A 13,026-nucleotide genomic window follows, 5' to 3' on the forward strand; every position below is an offset into this window, starting at 1 on the left:
ACTGTGGTAAGTGGGGCCCCTCTCATACTTTGGAGTGTCTTTTGAAAAATGTCTATGTCTTTCTCTAGTTCCTGGGCTGGCTGTGCAGTCCAAGCAGGATGTCCTGAGCCTGGTTCCTCTGGGTCCTGGTCACTAGACATGTCTAACTTGAAATTTTGTCAGTCCTCCCACAGTGCTGGAGATCAACTGCAACTAGCAGTGACAATTGGGCAGGGCATGTCTCAGCCCTCCTTTCTCATTCTCAGGGTGTTCTCAATCTTTCTGGTTCCCCAGATGTAGAGACAATCAGATGCTCTGAGAAGGCTCAGAATTTATGGTTATGGGCTTTTTCTATGTCCCAGTTCCAGGATAAGATGCCTGAGTAAACAGATCACTTCTGTGTATTTCCTTCATGAAATCATACAAGATTGGGCCACCAGAATGGTGCCACCATACTGATTTGGGGTGGCTCTCATTTATGTTGGACACGGGAAGGGTCTAGGGCTCTGGGACACTGATAGTCCACCACTGACTTCTGAACTTGAGCTGTGGATGGGCCCAGTTATTGGCTCGTCCCTATCTATGTTCTAACTGAGGTGCTATCTCTGGGTTTACAGCAACTGAAGATAGCATGGGTGGCAGCAGGCATCCTTAACCCTGTATCCCCTTCTGACAAGCAGTTACCACTCTCTTTGCAGTGCTAAGTTGTCCTCCAGAAGTAGCAGTCCCTGTCATGAGATATCTATCTTCTTTGAAGTCTTTCAAGATTGTTACTCTGTATCTCCACCAAACCCTCCTCATTGTCTCCAATCCAAGTGTAAATGTTGTGGTCTCTTGGGTCATTAATGAGTGTGCCATTTGAGAACAAACTTTGCTTGCACAAATAGAACAGTTCCTCTCAGTAACTGGACTCCTTGTTTATTATTCCTGCTGATGGTGGTGTGTGGAAGTCCAGTTAGCATTGTGCAGTTAACTCTAATAGAGTACATTCTAGGAATGCAGGGCCTACAACCTAAAGCTAGAATTCAAGAGGAAACATTGTTGGAAGATGTATTAACCTACGTTTATGCAATAAAATTCCTAATGGGACATTTAACATAAATAGAAGATAAATTATTTATTCACATTTTTCTGTATACTTAAGATGAGCCCTGCATTTTGTTAATCATTATAAACCAGTATTTGTGGGGGTATCATAAATGATGACGCATTATGAGTAAAGATGTAACCCACATTAAGTAAACAGTATTAGGAAACTGCTGAGGCAAGAAGATCTATATTGTTTCAGTACAAATATATTCCAAAAAGTCATGTATTGTGAGCAATAGTAGTGCTAGCTTTTTCCGCAGTTGGGAGATATAAAATTAGGCAGAAACTATGCCTTTGACAATAAAGAATATGAAAAGATGGCTCCTGGATACTTCACAGGCACTCACTGAACAATAAACACCTCTAAGTATCTTCTCTACACATTGTTCTAAATTTTCATCCATATTCATGGACCTCACATGAGTCTATAAATTTTGTAATACAGTTTTTAATCAAATTGTTTACGTAGACAGAGGTGTCACAAAAAATATTTGCCTGGAGCCCTGCTCACCTTAGGGGTGGCCTTGTAAATCAATGTAAAACATATCTACCTAGTGACTTAACTATGGATTCTTGTCACCAGAGACAGGATCAAGGAAATATCTGAAGACTGCTTGGCACATTGTCTTTCCTCCCTTGTAACGGAAGGGTCACTACAAGTCGCACCTACATACCTACAGATATATCATAATCAGCCATTAAAAATAAAGTTTCAAAGCAATCTTTCACAATTTGTAGACATTGCTCACAAGTGAGCAACAGAATTTTATACACATTCTAAAATTCTATGCAAACGGAAAATGCATGAAAAAAAGACAAAGGAAATAGGATGTTGAGCTGTCTTTAAGAGGAGAAATCTGAGGGGATTTTGCTGTGTCATGTGTACTTTTCACTACTTTCTAAGTTTGCTACAATAAAATGTACTATTTTCACTTTTATTTTTTAGCTCACTGAATTTCTTTCAACATGTCTCTCACACTACTCTGTACATTATGTTCCTTTTGCCTATATACGCATTCTCCCAACTACTTACTTTTGTCTGGCTAAATCCTACGTATCTTTGAGATTCCATCACTTCCTCCAGGCACCCTTCTCGGATCCCTCAAAGCTGCAGTAGGTGTTCTTCTAATAGGCTTCCCCATTATCCTATAGATTCTTATTGCTCTACATATAACTAAATGTTTGATTGCCTCTTTCCTGTCATTTCTACACCCCAGTCATGTCTGTCCATTACTGTGCTTGACAAAGAATTAATACTGAGAAATATTTGTAAAATGAATAGATTAATAAAAATTAAAATACAATTTAGATGTCCCTTTAAAAATATATACACATAAACAAAATCTAGGAAATTCAGAGAAATTTTTGTCACTGTTATTTGTTTAAGTTTCCCAGTGATAGTTTAAAAAATTTGTTAAGCATGATGATTAGGTTTTCACAATAATGTTTGAGCCCTGCATCTCTCAAACATTATTATGATGTTGGCCCATTACCCATCTCATGTGAAGGAAAAAATTGTTAATGCATGCTTCAGTAAATAAAAAGAGAATCAGTGGAACTGTGCTTTGACAGTTACAAAAACAATCTGGTAATTCTGTGGGGCAGTGTTGAGCAAATAAGTTCCTGAGAACATTAATTCCATAAAATACTCTGGGAAAAAAAGAGGGAGAGAGGGTCTATAATCCAATAACTTTAGAAAATGTTTTATGCACTGGGCCCCTCTGAAGAATTACAATGTGTGTTAGCACATTTCAGTGTTGTAAAAAGTCCTGCTGTAAAGAATCTGGTTAATTTATTTTTAATCCAGTACTTCTCAAACTTATTTGAATATGAATCCTTCTTTTATGTAATACCTATTAACATCTATTTCCCAGAACACTTTTGGAAATGCTGGTACAGAGATAAAGGCTTCCAGAGGAAGGAATTTTCTGGCTCACAGTGAAGGTGAGAAACAGGAAAAATACTGGAGAGACAATAAGGCTTTTTAAAACTTACTAATAAAATGTGACATTTATTGAGCACTTACTATACAGCACATAGTATGTCAAGTATCTTACATATACTAGCTTAATTTTTATAATAAATTTAAAAAGTACAAACTATCATTTCCATTGAATGAAAAGGAAATTAAAATTCAATAGGGTTGAGTATGCTGTAGACAGTACCATGTCTGCCTGGGTTACTTCATACCCTTCCTCTAACCGCTATGCTATGACAACTGAACCACACAAACCCTCCTTTCCCTGGTGGAATAGGTGACAGAATGGAAGCACTCCCTTCCTCTATTTATTTTCCCTTCTTTTTCCCCTTCCTTCCTTCCTCAAACATCCTGAGTGTTCACTCTGTCAGTCACCTGTGGAACTTGTGGCTTCAAAGATTAATAAAAAATGATGCCTATTCTAAAAAAGCCCCCAGTCTAGCCCACCCAATTAGTCATCTTCCAAGCCCTGGAATAGACTAACAAAGATGACCCTATGGGTTGCACCAAAAGCAACTGAAAGGCTGCTGTGGTAAAGATGAAAACCCCACCTAGGACTGCTTCCCATACAGTCTGGAACTGTAGGCTTAGAAGAGGTATTTAGCAGTTTGGAGTGAAAAGTTTCATGCACAAATCACCAAATTAATGCAGTTTTCATTAACTAGACTTATTAGTGAACTTGGGGGCAAGCATACCTATCCCCTATTTCAAATATTCTCTGGAGTTCTGGGAGATGAACAATATGCCAATATGGCCATATGCCAAGAAGCTATCTGGGGAAACAAGTGTATTAAGAAAATTTTACCCACACAGGGGTTCAAAAATAAATAAATGTATTTATTAAAATAAATATAATACTGGGCAGAAATAAATGTGTTCCCTACTTTTAAACTAATGTATTAGTTTAAGGTAAAGGAAGCTGTTACAGGAGTGTGTATATTTATCTAGGAAGGTACAAGAAGTGTGTGTGTGTGTGTGTGTGTGTGTGTGTGTGTATACACACATACACACACATACCCCCTGTGCCTTCCTAGATCATACTGCCAATCACACTGCTTTGTGAGTGCCTGCCTCACAATCAGAATGGAGAGATCCATTGCCAACTAGGAATGTTTTCAGAAGGAAAGATGGAAGAGGAGAGGTGAGAAGGAATGGGAGGGAGGTGACTTGGATGAGACAATAGAGTCATAGGAGATTAAGGGACGTTTAGGGCTTTGATAACACCTGGACTCTCTGCTACAAGGTTTAGGTTTAGAAAGATACCCACCACTTCCTCACAGTTACCTCATGATGCCCTAATCTCAAAAAGAATTTGGGGCTGACCTAGAGAGGCATTTTTGATCTCCCATGTGGATAAGGAGTTTCAGGCCTGCCATTCTTCTTGCTGAAGACTGTCACTGAGGAGAGGAGAGGTGAAGGTAAGGCTCTGTTTGAAATTCAACTAGTGCTGCATAAAGAATGATGCACATGAAAAATTGATCATGACACTGCACTCAGGCAAATATTATTAATAATGCAATATTTAAACACATGATATATCCCTCTTAATGATGAAAAGAAAACCAAGGTCAAAGCAAATAAAAGTCATTTCAATGTTAACAAAAGGAAAAGAGAGAATTTCTCTACATGCATCATTCCATAATAGCTTCCTTTGTACCACTATCTAATAGAGTAAGTAGCCCTTCCATCAAGAGAAGTGGCAAAACCCTTCTCAACAGGAATACTTCAAAACACTAGGCAGTTCTAGAAAAGTACAGAATTCAGGAGTTTTAGCCTTTCTTTTCTCATCTTGTTCTCTGTAAAATGAAGGTAATAATACCTAAACTCTTTCTGGGCCTTGTTTTCTCATCTACAAACTGGGGAGGCTACTAGATAATCTCCAGGATATCACATTGCAATTTTGAATATTTGTAATTATGTAGATAAATTTGGAAGCTTCTGATAGAGCTAGGTTCAAGCTCAATTCCTTCACATACTTGGAGTAGGACCTTGGTCCAGTTATTTAACCTCTCTAAACCGCAGATTCCTAAGTGATAAAATGAGACAATAACATTCCTACCACAGAGGTTTATTCTGAATACTAGGTAATTTAAGATAATTCTGCTAGTAAGAGGAGACATGAAAATCAAACCCAGGTCTGTTTGCCTTCAAAGACTATGCTTTTTCCACTACAATAGTGTAGAATACCAACATGAAAAAATGTCTACAAAGTCAAGCAGAGTGCAGCAGAAGCACAGGCTTTCTGCTGTAGAATGCCAGAGGCAAGAGGAATTCATGTTGTCTTTGGGTAGAGGCAGCAAGTTGTTACATAAGGAAAAGAGCTCTGGAGTCAGAGGCCAGTGATTCAAAACATTTAACCTTTCTTCGTCTCAGTATCTTCTCCTGTAAAACAGGGAAAGTCACCGTACCTGCTTTACAGAGTTGTTAAGAGTAAAGATGTAAAGGTTATGTATATGAGCACTCAGCATAGTACTCAGAACATAGTAAAAATGCCATAAATAATAGCTATTGTGACTATTACAGTAGGTTCTTTAAATTACATGAAAATAAATAATCTTATCATAAGTGATCAAAACTTCTAGAGGGACCTCAACACTGCACAAGCTACTGGCAACCCCAACAGAATCCCAAGTCCAGAAGAGCATTGTCTATTGGCTTTCCAACTTCTGTATCACAAAAGAAAAAGTCTAGAAAACACATGCTGTGGCCTTCAACCAGGCTTTATTCTCAGAGGTATTATTTACATTTCAGATTTATTATTGTCTTCACGGTGCTGACATGAAATAACCTTCCATTCTCTTCCATGTTAAAAGAGTACAGTGTTTCTTGGCTCGATAAATAATTCAGGGCTATATTAATATTTTAAGAAGAATAAGCAATATATTTGAACCCTAGGAAAACCATGAGGATTGAAATTAGTTATCTGTAGCTGAAAACTTAATTGCACCAACATATTGATTGTTTTTTCTTTCAGGTTTTATTGCCCACACAATGAAGAGGAGTGCCTACTCTCATTCTAAATGCTGCATACTTAATTATATCTGTTAGATTTTATTTTTATGAAAACTCACAAAGCAGCCAACCATGAACTTAAATGCTTTTGCCCATCTGATGCTTAACACAGAACCATTTGCCTTTCTTTACAACAGTGTACTCTTCTTCACAGATATTTTTCTTAGGATAACGGATGCCACTTTTCAAAAATGCAGATTTTTGAGTTAGCATTTATAACTTGGACAATGAAAGAGAAGAAAACTATATTTTTTATCTACTATGACTCAAATATATGTATGCATGATCTTATTTAATCCTTAAAATAACCTCCAATATAGGTAATATCTTGCCTTTTTACAGATGAAGAAATTGAGGTACAAAGACGTCAGTAACGTGTTCATGGTCACAGAGCCAAATGCATCCAACTCTAAAACCCAAGCTCTTTCTTCTAAACCAGGATGCCTCATAGAACTAATAAAGAGAGTAATAGGTAAGCTATATTGAGCATTTACTATGTGCCAGGCACTGTTTTAAGGTGTTTACATGCATTAATTCATTTAATTATCACAACAATCCTTTGAGATAAGGGCTATTTTTATCTTTTTCCACAGTCCAGGAAAATAAAGCTTAGAGAGTGCAAGTGGCTTTTCCAAATTTCCTTGATATCAAGTGATGAGCCAGAATTTCAAGTAATATAGCCTGGTTCTATGGTTTATTTATCCTGCACACACTAGAATTCTGATAGCAAAACCTAAAAAAATAGAGAAGTGGGCTTCCATCAGTAGGTGAATAAAGTAGGATGACCAAGGGCATCTTCTCAGTTCCACATGGGACACTAAACAGATATCTATGACAATAGGGTTGCCATGACAGGAAACTCACAGATGATGAGCTAATAGTGTTAGCAACACCTATTCCTGAATGTGGTCTTGGATCTTTACAGCAAACACAATCTCTCAGCTGATCTATCAAATTTGGCCTGCCCAGTAAAGGGACAGTCTGCCAGGGGCCTCTGTACTACATGTGGTTATACCCTAATTTTTCTTAAATTGTATCTACACAGGGTATTGTCTCTACCACATCTATGATGACAGAATTCCAGGAAGAGAAAGAATTGCCCAGAGTTAGCTAATTGGACATATCACAAGTTACTCCTCATTTGATAAGATAGATTAATTCCCAACTTGCTAAGTGGAATGAATTTAGAGGAAAATGGAAAATAAATCTCATTATTGGTAGAAGTGCATGCATGTAAACAAACTTTCACGCTACACACACACATACACACATACACAGTTTCTGGTCTCTCACATTCACTGGAAACACATAAGTACATGATGGCAGAGTTGTTGGAGTCTGGATGTAGAAACACATTCTTTGCAGATAGACAAATCCATCTGCTTAAAGACAGGTGGACCTGCCCAAAGAGTGAAGAATCTAGATCACCAGTCATGCCCTATGCTAAATCTCTGAGTCTTGTTTACTACCACTGCAGCTTCAATAATTTATTATCAGTCTTTTGACTTCCACCTGGTCATGTGCTTCTAGACCACACATTTCCTTCAACTCAACACATCAGGGTAACAGCTCCCTATCTTACATTTGTTTTCATCCTTATGGTAATCATGCCTAGACTAGACAATAGATGGGAAATTCACAATCCCAGATGCTGACACAAGAGATCAGCCAAAGCTCTGAGAAAGAGCTATTGAATGCAAATGTCTATTTTCCTTACACTTGGGTAATAAAATAGTGCATTGGCTATATATTTTGGTATACAACTTACTCCAAAAACTCTAGTGGCTTAAAACAGCAAACCCTTATTATCGCTCACAGTGACTGTGAATGAGGAATTTAGGAGTAAATTAGCTAAACTGTTCTAGCTCAAGGCTCTCATAAGGTTTTCATCAAGCTGTAGTGCTACAGACATCTGAAAACTTGACTGGAGCTAGAGGAACTGCTTCCAAGCTCATTGGCATGGCTTGGAAGCTTCAGTACCCCATTACATAGGACATTCCATAGAACCTCTTGTGACATAGAAGCTGGCTTTACCCAGAGCAAATAATCAGAGAGGAAAAAAGAGAGTGAATGCAACCAAGATAGGACCCACCATATCTTTTATAACCCTATCTCAGAGCAATATAGCTTATCAAGTAATATAACCTTATCATCACTAATGCCAGATTTTATTTATCACACATACTAAACATGGTATAGTGTGAGCAGAGACTACAGAAGAGTTTAAAGTGAAGATCACTGGAAGCCATCTTGAAGGGTAGCTATTAATACCACAAATAGCACACAATACAATCACTAGAGCCAACTGAAAGATATTTTTTAATATTCAGCCAAACATACTTTGGAACAAAGAAACAACTAAAATAATTTGACTTAATTTAGGTTAATTTGTAATTGAATGAATTTAGTTAAAGTAGGGTTAACTCTATTTATGATTTTCAAAGGTTCTTGAGACTTCCTTCGGTTTGGATGATTAGCCCTCAGGATTAATAAAATTTTTATTCTAGTTTTACATCTGGACACTCCCTTTATACCTAACCCTTCCTGGCCTTTATGATTTGCTGTTCCTTTGGCTGGTCTACTGGCTTTTTGATTCCGTAACCCACCCAAGACTCTGTCTTTCAATTTTCCCTTTCGGTTCTTCACACTGAAGTCTGCCCTCAGGAACACATATACTGCAGTGTTCCAACCACAGCTTCTAAGATATTACTCCTTGCCCAGAGCTTAGCAGTCCCTCTCAGGATCATGCCTCTTGGGAAGGAGCCATTTGAGAACCACTTTGTAATTGTGTGGCCTTGAGAAAGTTTTAATTTTCTTGACTTTCTGAGCCTAATTTTCCTATCTGCAAAATGAAGATAAAATTACTTAGCTAGCCAACAAGAACAATCTCTTACTAGCTGTTTGATCTTGAGAACTTACTTAATCTCACTTTTCCTCATCTGGCCAACAGAGATAGGGTACCTTTCTCAGAGGGTTGTGAAGATTATGATAATACATGTTAAGCACTTAGCATTATGGTTAGCAATTAGTTTGCAATCAATAAACACTGGCCACTATGTTAATAAATATCATAACATACTATAATAATAATAGTAATTATGATGATTATGGTGGTGATGATGATGATGCTCTGTCTCATTTTTCTATCGTGTCCCTGAAATTGACATTTACTGTGTACAGAAATTGACATCTCATCCCCAAACATGTGCCCCATATTTCTGGAGTTAATTTAGAAGGAATATCATATATTTGCATGTATAAATCCCAGACCATATATGAATCACATGACATAGTCATACTCAGTAAATGTCTGACAAATGAATAAATGAACAAATGAATGAATGTGTTGTATTTGCTAAGAATTAGAGTTGGTATTTACTTGTTCTTGCTTATGAGAACAAAAATAAATCTATGACTTAGTATTCATATTTCATGCAATTGCCTTCAAGTTGATCTTTCATGAATGCCCAAACAAATTTGCCATTCCACTCAAACCAATATAATAAGCTTATCCTTTCTACTGTGTATAGTAGTAGACAAGATTTAGACTTTGAAATCTTTGACATGAATTTTAATCGTAGCTTTGTCATTTACTATCTCTCGGACCTAAGACAGGTCCCTTAACTTTTCAGAGTTTTCGTTTTCTACTCTGTAATGTGGAAATAGTAATTAGTCCTCAATATAATTGTGAGATTTTGGTAAGCTGATACATATTTTAAAATGATAGCACAGCAATTAACACATTATGGAAAATCAATAACTATGAGTTTCTTTGTTTTGCTTGATACATATTTTTGAAAAGCAATTCAATAATATATATCAATTCTGACACTCCTCCTTCCATCCAGCAATTCCATATCTGGGAATTTGCCTCAGGAGGTGACCTGAACAAAGACAAATATCTATATACAGCTATATTTTATCATATCTACATTTTTAATGGAGCCCTTCAGCAATTGGTAAATAGGCCCTCACAAAGAAGACATTCATTTAGGATAACTCTTGGAACTATTTTAGTTTTTGCCTCATCATCAAGCTAGCGTTTAGAACAAGTACTCCTTCACACATTCATTCACTTACTTATTCAACAAATATTTATTTGAGTGTTAACTACATGCAGGACAGAAGGAAAGAGAATAAAAAGATAAGAAAATTTCCTCCTCCTCAAGCTTATAATGTGGTAAAAATCCACTCGCTGATCCAACACTCTTCTCTGATTCTGGCAGACTCTTACTCATCCCTTGGTCACAGTTCAAATGTCACCTAATATTTGGTAGATTCTCTGACATTTCTAGTAATCAAAGTACTTGGTTCTTTCCTATTTGCTTCTACCGGATTCTGTACATACCTATTTTTATGGTTTGACCACATTATTAGTGTATGTTTACAAATATCTTGTCTTTTTTGCTGGACTATGAGCCCTCAATGCTAAAGGATCCCCAGTTTTCTTCAACTTTTAAAGGCTGAAGCAGCAAAACAAGTATTTACAGTCAATAACTATTGATATATGAATGAATTAATGAACAAATGAAAATCAATCGCACATTATAACTATGACTTAATTCAAAATTTTAGGAGATCTCCTGAAAGATAAAATACAGCTTTAAACTGAAGGAGAGACAGTTTACCAGGTCTTGGAAAGCAAGAAAGTCATGATGGGGAGGGTATAAGTTCCTAAGAGGCTTAAATGATAGAAATGATTGCAATAAAAAAGGAATCACAGTGTATTCTGGCTCTATGGATTAACCTGAGCAAAAGCACACAGCTGGGAAATTTGGAGCAGGAGTATGTTTTATGCATGCTTGGAGGCCAGTATGAAATCCCATTCATGGAGTCCTTAGAAAATAGTAATAGGAAGGGAGATTGGAACCATTTTGGAGGACCTTAAAAGAGTGAAGAATTTATTTTCAATTTTATAGGTTGTGTGCATAGTATATGTGTGTAGGAGGTGTCAAGGAATATATTTTAGGAAAATAAAAGTTACTGAGAATAATAGTTTCAGCAATATATCAATTATACCTGGATGTGGGGGGTTGTGTGGGACTGAGAATGCAGGGATGCAGGTAGAGACCAAATAGGAGGCTGGAGGAAGGCAATTTAGGTTATGGTAATGGAGTCAGAGACACACTTAGAGGAAAACTGCAAGGTCAGTTGCCTTAGCTTTGCTGCACCAAATACTACATAGCAATATACCTCACAAGTATTCACAAAGGCAATACGTTAAAACCTCTATCCCCAGTAACTCGAGACTAAGACTTCAGTGCTGCTGCTACATGAAATGAATAAGGCCCCAGCTCTGTTTTTAGAGAGCTTTTTGGCCCAAGAAGGAGATAAAGAGGTATACAAGCAACTGTAATCTCAGATAGGCTATGATAAGTGACAAAGGCATATGAAAAATGCCAAGGGATCCCAAGGGTTCAGAGCTCTCATGACCTGCTTTGTAATTTTATCATCTTAGGACTGCTTTGCTCTGTATTTATGTCTAATTCTGCTAGTTAATGTTAGTAAAGTTAGTTAAAATTAGTAAAGTTAGGAAAGGTATAACCTCAGGAATGACACTTCACCTTCCTGGGATTCATTTTGTCACCTGTACCTACTGGTAACTAAAATTATGTTTGTTTGCTTTAGTTCTGAAATACCATCTAGCTTTGATCTCCAATCACTGTGCCCACTCACCTGTGGGATACTCCACAGGTTTCATCATACTTCTGTGGAACTGGCCATTCAACTGTTGCGACCAAGCATTTCTATAAATTTTGAGCAACTAGAGAATTTTTCAGCAGAAGGAGCTTGCTTAGCTACCTATTGGGTGAGGTTTAGAGCCAGCACCATAGTCTCTCTCTACTCCTTTTATGGAAAAGCTCCTGCCTTTCCATAAATAATCTGTAGGAACATACTCCAAAACAGCTCCTAAATGGGGCAATGTATAATGTATATGCCTAACACATTCCAGACAATGACATGTACATCTGGTTGGGACTGACTAGGAGTTTTAAGAGTTTGGTGAGGACTAGATAAGTGAGGAAGATAGATGACACTTAAAAAATATAGACAAAGGGAAAAATTTCTGGAGAGATAACAAGAGCGAAGGCATGAGTGAAGAAATTGATATGGACAGACCAGTCAAGAAATCTTCCAGATTTAGAATAAGGTTTGGTAGAAAGTCATAAAGAAAATAATATGAGAAGAGAAACATTCACTCAGCATGGAAGCACAGGGAGGCAAATTTGAGTTTACTTTAAGCAAAACTTTTCACATTATCACCAGAGATATATTTGTTAAGAGAAAAACTGGGCTTCTTTGGAAAGTGATATGCGGCTTGTGGCTAAACGAATATGAGTGGAGACTGAATGTCGACTTTGGGAAGCTGTTGTCAAGGATATTCCTACCTCGACGAGGCAACTAGCATTTAATTATGAACTCCACAACTGGAAAGGAATTGAATAATTAGTATACTCTTGAGAATGTGATAAGAGTTGAGAAAAATGGTTCAGAAGAAAAACAGACAAGAAAAGGAAAAGAAGGAGGGAGGGAATGAGGGAAGGAAGGAGACAGAGAAGAGATAGAAGAAAGGAGGGAGGATATAAAGAAGGAAGTAAATAAGAAAAAGAAAGAGAAAAATAAGAAAGCAATTGAGGGAGGGAATAAGGAAGGAAAAGGGATGGGGGAAGAAAGGAAAAAAGGGATACATGGTTGAATAATGTCCAGTATTAGTACACTAAGCATTGGTCCTCTCAACTAAATATTATTAATAATAAACTCCTGGAGTCTATCCACCCATGAATTTATGATTATGTGATCAACTAAGAATAGGACATAGATGCCTCTAGTAATGGAAAATAAGGAAGAAGTCTCCAGCTTTATGTTCTGGACCCTTCCATGAAGAAAAACAACAGCCAGCTAACAAGGCATTGTAATTGACTGCATCTTGTGGACCTTAAAAGTGTCAGAGCAATTTAGCATTTAAC

At 37.2% G+C, this 13,026-nt stretch overlaps 1 protein-coding gene and 1 non-coding gene across 6 annotated transcripts in view; one reads left to right on the top strand and one right to left on the bottom strand.

Moving 5' to 3' along the window:
- Nucleotides 1–13,026, bottom strand: part of LOC101050152 (AGBL carboxypeptidase 4) — a 1,418,805-nt gene that overhangs the window by 634,169 nt on the left and 771,610 nt on the right. The gene's annotated exons all lie outside the window — the stretch shown is intronic.
- LOC120366264 (small nucleolar RNA U13) lies at nt 2,466–2,571 on the top strand. Its single transcript, XR_005580993.1, has one exon. It is a non-coding gene; the product is annotated as a small nucleolar RNA U13 (small nucleolar RNA).

Source organism: Saimiri boliviensis, chromosome 11, assembly GCF_048565385.1.
Source record: "Saimiri boliviensis isolate mSaiBol1 chromosome 11, mSaiBol1.pri, whole genome shotgun sequence".
Taxonomy (NCBI): Eukaryota; Metazoa; Chordata; class Mammalia; order Primates; family Cebidae; genus Saimiri; species Saimiri boliviensis.